The sequence below is a fragment of the Triticum dicoccoides genome, chromosome 2A (assembly GCF_002162155.2).
Source record: "Triticum dicoccoides isolate Atlit2015 ecotype Zavitan chromosome 2A, WEW_v2.0, whole genome shotgun sequence".
Taxonomy (NCBI): Eukaryota; Viridiplantae; Streptophyta; class Magnoliopsida; order Poales; family Poaceae; genus Triticum; species Triticum dicoccoides.
Window position 1 is genome coordinate 758,507,514 of NC_041382.1, and position 9,429 is coordinate 758,516,942.

At 47.9% G+C, this 9,429-nt stretch overlaps 1 pseudogene; it reads right to left on the bottom strand.

Annotated features, from left to right (window-relative positions):
* Window positions 1-1,860: 1,860 nt before the first annotated feature.
* On the bottom strand, window positions 1,861-4,466 carry LOC119357024 (annotated as a pseudogene).
* Window positions 4,467-9,429: the final 4,963 nt, after the last annotated feature.

Below are 9,429 nucleotides of genomic sequence, written 5' to 3' on the forward strand. Positions count from 1 at the left end.
CTGGGGGAGGCCCCCAGCCTCCCTCCTCGCCGGCATGCTCCGCCGCGCGCGACTTCGATTGGGCGCGCAGATCTCGCTCGCGACGCCTCTCCGCCTCCAGATCCGGCTCCGCCCTCTTGTCAGCATGCCGCTCCGCCTTGGAGCCCATGGCAACCACATCGGCGAAGGACCGGAGAAGGGGTGGGGAGAAGGTGGTGGGGAAAGAGATCGGGCGGATCCACCAAAGCGCCGCACCTCAGATGGAGTGGCTGGAAACCCTAGTGAACTGTCGGAGGCCCTGCGGCGGATCCAAAGCCACTTAAGTACTGCCCGCTCCGAGTACGGGCCATACTTGGGCTTTTCCACGCCGTCCCGCGACTCTGAGACCGTCTCCGCGGAACTAACGCCCTGGGCCGCGCAAGGCCCAAGTAGGCCCCCTTGGCCCACTTCCTGGGCATGGCCCACCGGCCCAGTCCGACCAGCCTCCCCAACCCTAGGCCAGGGATCGGCCGCCTCCTCCGACGCGGCCGCCGCCCCTGCGCCTGTCGGCGCCACCGCCCCAGGCTCCACCAGCCTCGCCGGCGCAGGCCCCGATCTCCGCGGAGGGGAGGCAGCCCACGTACTGCCCGAGGCCGCCCGCACGCCCCCCATCGACGCCGCGCGCACCAACGACGCTCGACCAGACACCCCTGGTTGGCGAGCACCGCGGCCGCCGGGCGCAAAGGCCCGCCGTCGCCCGGCCATGAGCGAGCCCCATAGCTCCTCAGCCCGAGCCACGAATGCGCCCAACGACGGCCGACTCGCCTCGACACGCCAAACCTCGCCATCGCTTGTCTCCGCCTCCGAATCTTCATCGTCGCTTCCCGCGGCCAGGGCCCAGAAGCGGCTCCCCGTCCAGCGCGGCGCCGCCTCCACATCCGAGATCGCCTCCGGGGACGCCCGCGCCGACCGGCCCGGCGTCCGCACCACCGACCAGGGCGACAGCTCGTCGGGACCAACGAGCAGAGCCGCATCGCCCGCCGCGTCACCACCCGCGTCGCCAGTCCGTACCAGAGCCGTTGGACTCATCTTCTCCTACACAGAGAATCTCCGGATCTGGACTGTGCCTACTGCCAAGGTCCTGCTGGACGCGCCCAACGACGGCCCGAGCCACGAACTGGAACAACACGGCCGGCAGCCGCGAAACCTCGTCATTTCTCTCCCTTGCGCCGATTTCACCGCACCACCGTAAAAAAGGGTCGACCGCAAGTTTTTTTTAAAAAAAAGGTCGACGGCTAACGGCGCGGCGGCGCCATCTGGCCGGCCGGGTTCCATGGCGGCGCGGTGGACCCGTTCGCCGGAGGAGCGTGCCTAGGCCAGAGGCAGCGCGCTGCCCCGTCGAACGGCGCTAGCCGCATCGCGCGAATGGCACAAGGCGGCGGAACGACGGGGCGACATTAGGAGGCGACGACGTGCGCGGTGCGGAGGCCGCGCATCGTGCTCGTCCAGCGCAGCGCCTCTGTTCTTTCCGCACGCCGTCCGGGGAGACGGTGGTGTGGCGCCATCAGCATATTCGCACGGCGGCGGGGCCGTGCGGACCCCGACGGGTCGGAGATCTCGAGCGGGGTAATCAAGGTAGGCATCCCGTGTCCAAGCATTTCGGGATTTTCATTTTAGGGCTCGCAATTGGGGAGAAATCTTAGGATTAGCGTTTCATGATTTTGGGGGGAATTTGACATTAGGGTTACTGGAAATATCTGCAATTCCCCATGCTTCTCTATGCTAACCGGGCCCCAAAGGCGCTAACTGAACATTAACATGATTCGTATCTTGACATTGTTGCACCAACCGGAAAGATCAAAGCATGAGCGCGATTAGTGAGCAGAGCAACATAATTCTTCCTGAGCCCAAATGTAGCCAGGCCTTAACTGAATCTTAAGGTTAGCATAGTAGTAGCTTTCACAGCCTGTTTGGGGAGACCAAATTACAAGAGTACTGTAGCATACAAAGGAAAAACAATAGGCAGCTCAACTACCATGTAAAAAGGGAGATTTAACCAGAATCCAAACTAGCGGCTACATCATCTTTGGATTTGATTGTCCTGCAATAGCTTGAAGTAACCTTGGCACTGGAGGTGTCTCAACTTCAGACAGACACTCAAGAAACTGCACGACCTCACTCATTGTAGGACGATCAAACTCATCATCTTGAATACACCAACATGCGACTTTGCAAACTCTTTCAACCTCCTCCAGATTCGCTTCGCCCAACAATTTCGCATCCACCAGACTTGCAACGTCTCCCTCAACAAGACTGCGCGCAACTCGCACCGGAAAATATCCTTCATGAACACCGTCTTGGGAGGATGATTGCTTGCTCGACTTCCTGCTGCCCGATACGATCTCTAACAGAACCATCCCGTAGCTGTAAACGTCAACTTTCGACGTGATAGCAGTTCCGCTAATCCATTCAGGAGCAAGGTACCCAATGGTTCCCCTCATTGTGGTAACGACCTGGCTGAAATCCCTTCCCAAAAGTTTGGCCATTCCAAAGTCCGCAACCTTAGGAGTGAAAGACCCATCTAGGAGTATGTTCTCTGGCTTGATATCACAGTGTATAATGCAGTCCCGGCAACTTGAATGCAGATAGGCTAGTCCTCTAGCAACCCCAAGGGCTATTTTGTACCTGGTAGTCCAATCCAACACCAATGCGTTGCTTTGGAAGAGATGGTGATCGAGGGAGCCATTGGGCATGTACTCGTACACAAGTAACCTCTTGTCACCTTGGCAGCAAAAGCCAATCAGCTTAACCAAGTTGACATGCTGGACGACTCCAGTTGAGCTCACCTCAGCCCTGAATTGCTTCTCCCCTTGGCGGACTCCATCAAGCCTTTTCACCGCTATGGCTGTCGAGTCACTCAGCGAACCCTTGAACACTGAACCAAAACTGCCGGCCCCCAACTTCTCTGAGAACTTTTTTGTTGCAGACTGTAAATCGGCGTATCGAAATGCAATTATCCCCATGCCACCTTGAGTATCATCACCATACTGCTTCTTTTTTCTCATCCAAATCATTAGCAGAAAGATCAAACCCAAAGCGGCAGTGCTTGCACCCACAGCAACGCCAATGATCAGTCCCCTTCTGTTGGTTTTACTGCTTGACACTTCTTTTGCAGCGAGGCGGAGGTGAAGAACACCGTTACCTTGTTGCCGAACATTGAGCAGCTTGTCGTGCCAAACGGAGCAGGCACCTTGATCATAGGAGTACGCAGTGCAGGAGCAGCTTCCCAGGCACGCAAGTGAGCATTCATCTGCAGTGGTGGCCGTCGCAACGTTCCTAGCATCAGCTGGAAGTTGCACAGAAGTCATAGGGTAGAACTTATCTGTCTCGCCATCGGCTGCACTGCTGTTGCTGTTGTTGTTGCAGTAGAGTGGAGTATTTCTTGCGCATCCAGCCGATCGGTCACCAAGCTCCCAGTCTTGAGGTGATCGTATGGAGTAGCCCTTCATGCAGCTGCAGGAGGGGGATGGGACATCACTGCAGACCGTGAAAGGGCCACAGGTAGCATGGACATCGTACTGAGATTTGGGCGCCGTGTAGACGGCTTGCCAATCTTGTGATGATCCCTCGAACCACAAGAGCACCTTCATTTGACCAGAGACGTCCATTATGCCGCGTGACAGCACTGTCGGATCCTCAATGGCATACTGGACGTACTGCTCTTCTTTGTTGCTGGTGAATTGAAGGGAGAGCCATTTCTGGCCCACACTCTCCGGGATGTTGCTGAAGTATTGGCCGCCCCACTCCCCGCTGGACCAATATTGTTTGGACGAGTTGAACATAGAAACAATGGAAGTATCACCATTGTGGCCAGATAACTCGTAAGAGTACATGCCGGGAGTCTGGTCAACGGCGTTCTTCCTGGAGACGAGACGGCGGTTCAAGCCTGTGGAATTGTTCCAGCCAATCTTCCCACCCTGGAGAACAGTGTCGGTCGGGTGATCGTAGCTTTGCCAGAAAAAAATGGACGAATTGGACGCGCCGCTGCCACTGCGGAGAACAAGGTTTCCGCTGTCGAGGAGAGCGGCGACGGTGGTGTTTGTCGCGGCGTTGGCTTTTGTGGACCAGACCGTGGTAGCCTGGTGGTGGACGGCAAGGTTGCCGTCGCGGGTGAGCACGAGCTTGCACGCCGTGAGGTTGGCGATGGGGTTCTCGGCGTTGGCGACCCACACGGGGGTGAACTTGGGGACCGTGTGGAACCAGATCCCGAGGTACCACTTGGGCGTGCCGTTGGAGAAGTTGCTCCCGGTCTGGAAGAAGCCGAGCGCGAACCTGCCGTTGAGGGAGACCAACTTGTCGCGGCCGGCGAGCTCTTGGCTGGGCGAGAGGGTGTCCGTGGCGGCGTGGCATTGAGGGAGGGTGTGCGGATCGAGGATGATGAGCAGGAGAAGTCCGAAGCAGAACACATGAGACATGGCTGGATGCATGGTGGAGGAAGAAGAAGAATGTGGAGGACTGCTGCTGTGGGGTGCTTGGAAATGGGGTTGCCCCTATATAGAAGAGACGCTAGAACCCCACTTGGCATTCAATGATTCGATTCCCACAGACACACTGGATTACACCGGCCGCGTTCGCTGCCCTACAGAGCATATGCAAAAGAAAAGTTCACTGGCCGCGTTCGTTGTACCACTACAGAGCATAGTGGGCAACTGGCGCGCGTCAGGGACCCAGGAATCGTCCGTGGGAACCGAGTGGGAAGGTTGCCGAAGACTGCAGCAGGTCGGGTCACTGTCAGTGCAATGCATGCGCGTGGGTCAACGGTTGGTACCAGCCGTTGGGTCCTCTCCTGCATGTATATTCCTAGTGGCGCCAGTGGATCACAACAGGACACTTCTATCAACCAATCAAATGATTATTTGAACTGCAACTTTGTATTCTTAAATGTACTTGTCAAGCTAATCGGTGACTACCCTCGTGTTCAGGTACACACACATGCATGCTGTTGATGAATCTTTCTCGACTTGTTAACGATATTTACTGCTGGTTAGTGATCGATGGTATGAACAGCATCGGTGATGTAACATGGCCGTTGGATAAGAATGTCACCGTACTGTTCACAGTATTGTTTCTTAATTCTTGATCTGACTGTGTGGACAAGGGGGAATGTCACCGTACTGTTTCCCGGTGACTTGGCGAGTCACCTGATCTCAGTCCGCTGTTGAGGAATCCTTCTCGACATGTTAACGATATTTACTGTTGGTTGGTCATCGATGGTATGGGCAGCATCAGTGATGGGATGCCTTTTTCTGCCTCAAGTATGTACGTATGCTGTTCGAGTTTCCTGGAGTATAAACTTGTCGAGCACCGAACAAAGTATGTGTAGCATATGGCAAACAGGAAAGAGCAAAGCTAGTTGAGTCTAAGTCTAGAGCAAAGCTCCTCTCTTCATCGTCCAGCAAAAACAAGAAGATGTCTCCACTCATGCCGTACCCTAGCATATGGAAAACACTAGCGCATCGGCCGCGTTCGGTGTACAGAGCAGAGTGGCCAACTGGGACCCAGGGATCAAATGGAACCGAATGAGACTGGCCCGTGGGGTCTGCAACTTCACGTGTTTCATCACACATATAAATCTTGTTCACATGAATTTCCCGATAGCTGCAACACAACTAACATGAAGCACCAATAACATTTTCTTACCTTTTGAGTGTATTTTATATTCATAATAATTCTTAAAAGACCACTGCGAGAACATACATGGAACCAAGATGATTCATATTTCTTAAATGACCACCAAAGAGAACATACAAGATGTTCACATGTGAGCTCTTGTACGGTACATGAACCACAAAACAAATGAATACCGTACTAAAATGCAAACTCACACATGAAGGATGCCATCCCTGTACTATATATATGCTTCTAGGAAGTTGCTTGAAACCAACACTACATGTAGATCAAGAGTGACAATCCGCGCTAATGTGTTATGCTTGGCTTGCATTCGTTTCCACCCCCATTCAATATGTCCATGAGTTCTGAGATACTGGAGGAAAACCAAGGAAGTGGAAGGCCCTTCATTCAGTTTATTTCTCAATGGTTGTGCCATGCTAGCTTATTCACGTAGTGTGGTGCTACTTGTTATTGCTTTTTCAACATAGTGGGTGACCTTTTTGAAGGAAGTATTGTACGATCCAGAAGGAAGAAGAGTCTGTGGATAGTATGCAGCCTCTCATTGTTAGCTCTAGCATAAGGAGATCACGAAGGCAGCGACCATCGAGTTCGCGGTCATCTCATTTCTCCAAATTCACTAGTATTTAAATATATATGGAAGTGTCTATAAACACAAGTAAAACACTCAATTCTATGAATGTGGATTTTTTGTGGAAATAGGAAAAAAGTGAAAAAGGGCCGGCCCAAAACGAAAGGGGGTGTGCGCCGTTTGGGAAATAAAGAAGGAACGGGCGCTGTTTAGGAAATGCTGCCCTTAAGGCGGCCTGTGTCCACCACGCCACCTCGCCCTAGTGGGCTTCGACCTCGTCGCTTGGGCCACCACCTGCGTTAGCGCCCGCACATGGGCCTTGACCTTGCACATGCCAAGGCACCAGCCCTGCGCGGTTGCTATTTATCGCATTAAGCGATGCTAACACTACGTCTCGCGTCGAAATTTTTCTTGGTGGGCTGGCCCATTCTCGATTCTCGAGCAGAAAAAAGGGGGAGCACCAGGGTTCAATCCCTGGTCGCCGCGATTATGGGTAGCGCTACTAGTAGCCCAGCCAACAATTCATGCCAAAAAGTAAGGCGCGGCCTACTTGAAACAATACGCGCCGGCTTTCCCTTTTTCTTTTTTTTCTGTTTCTTTTCTTTTTTCTTCTCCATTTTTTTATTTTTTTGTTTTCTTTTCTTTCTTTTATTTTTTATTCTACGGGATTTTTCATTTTTTTTTCAGTTTTTTTTTCATTTTACTTTTTCTTTCGTTTTTTGTTACTTTTTTAGGTTTTCATTTTTTCTATTTTTTTCATTCTAAATTCTTATATACATGTTCAATTTTTTTTAATATTGGTTAAATATTTTTTAAATACATGATCAATTTTTTTTTCAAATACTTGTTCAACATCTTTTTAAATACTTTTCTACATTTCTCAAATACTTGTTCTACATTTCTCAAATAATTGTTCAACATTTTTTATATACATTATCATTATTTTTCAAATACTTTGCTCAACATCTTTTCAAATACCTGTTCTACATTTTTCAAATACTTGTTCAACATTTTCCTTCTCCATTTTTTGTTTTTCATCTCCATTTTTACTTTTTCTTTTTTTCTTACGTTTGTTTTTGTTTTCACTCTATATTTTTGTATATGTCAAAAACATTCTTTTAAGAAGTGATCAATTTTTTTTTGTATACACGTTCAACATTGTCCGAACGCTTATTCAACATTTTTAAATACTTGTTCAACATTATAATACTTATTCAAAAAAATTAAATACATGTTCTACATTTTTCAAATACTCATTCAACCTTTTTCTTCATTTTTATTCAACATTTTCAAGTGTTTGTTCAACATTTTAATACTTATTCAACATTTTGAAATACCCGTTCAACATTTTCATATACTTGTTCAACAATTTTTAATATTTATTCAACATTTGTCAAATACTTGTTCAACATTTCTAATACACATTAATACTTGTTCGACATTTTTTAAATACTAGTTCAAGAATTTTTAGTACTTATTCAACATTTGCCATATACTTGTTCAACAATTTTAATACCTGTTCAACGTTTTTAAATACTTGTTTGTCATTTTTTAATACTTATTCAATATTCTTTCAAGACTAATCCAACAATTTGAAATACTTATTTCAACATTTTTCTTTGTTTCTTAACCGATATTATTTTGGAAAAAGCATGGGGGAAAATGGAGTAAAAAGAAAAAACACGGGAAAAACATGATGAATTAGACGAGTAAAATGAAGAAAAGAAAAATAAAGCAAAAAGGGAAAGAAAGTAAACATGGTGAAACCCTGCTCATTTTGCTTCTAGTAGGCCGCATTCTTCATATTGTGCAACAAGTAGAGTCTGTTGCTGTGGCTTGAAGTGTTGGCAAAGTAACTAGTCGATCTCAGGATCGAACCCTGATACGTCTCTAACGTATTTATAATTTTTGATTGTTCACTGATATTATATTAGCTGTATTGGATGTTTTATATGCATTAATATGCTATTTTATAGTATTCTTTGGGACTAACCTATTAACATAGTGCACAATGTCAGTTGCTGTTTTTTTCCTTGTTTTTGACTTTTTCAAAAAGGAGTATTAAACGGAGTCCAAACGGAATAAAACTTTCGTGATGATTTTTCTTGGGCCAGAAGACACCCGAAAGACTTGACGAGATGTCAGAAGGTTCCCGCGGAGGCCACAAGCCTCTAGGGCACGCCCTGAGGGCTTCTGGGCCCCTCGGGGGTGTCCTAACCCTAAGTTCGCCTCTTTAAATTCTCAAATATTTCCAAACCACCAGAAGTGTCCTTCAAAATACTTTTTCGCTGCTTCAAGCTTCTGTTCAAGTGAGATCCCATCTTGGGGCCTTTTCCGACAATCTGCGGGAGGGGGATTCGATCACGGATGGCTTCTACATCAACCTTGCTGCCTTATCGATGATGTGTGAGTAGTTTACCACAGACCTACGGGTCCATAGCTAGTAGCTAGATGACTTCTTCTCTCTCTTTGATCTTCAATACCATGTTCTCCTCGATGTTCTTGGAGTTCTATCCGATGTAATCTTCTTTTGCGGTGTGTTTGTTGAGATCCCATGAATTGTGGATTTATAATCAGATTATCTATGAATATTATTTGGGTCTTCTCTGAACTCTTTTATGCATGATTAAGTTATCTTTGTATTTCTTTTCGAACTATCAGTTTCGTTTGGCCAACTAGATTGATTTTTCTTGCAATAGGAGAGTTGCTTAGTTTTGGGTTCAATCTTGTGGTGTCCTCACCCAGTGACATAGTAGGGGTAGCGAGGCACGTATTGTATCGTTGACATCGAGGATAAAAAGATCGGGTTTATATTATATTGCTTGAGTTTATCCCTCTACATCGTGTCATCTTGCTTAAGGCGTTACTCCATTCTTATGAACTTAATACTCTAGATGCATGCTGGATAGTGGTTGATGTGTGGAGTAATAGTAGTAGATGCAGTCAGGAGTCCGCCTACTTGTCACTGACGTGATGCTTATATTCATGATCATTGCCATAGATATCATCATAACTTTGCGCTTTTCTATCAATTGCTCAACAGTAATTTGTCTATCCACCATATGTTTTCTTTTAAGAGAGAAGCATCTAGTGAAACCTATGGCCCCCGGGTCTATTTTCATCATATATTTTCATATCAACAAAACCCAAAACCCAAAAATACCCTGCTGCAATTTATTTGTGTTTACTTTATTTTACCTTTTAGTAATCGT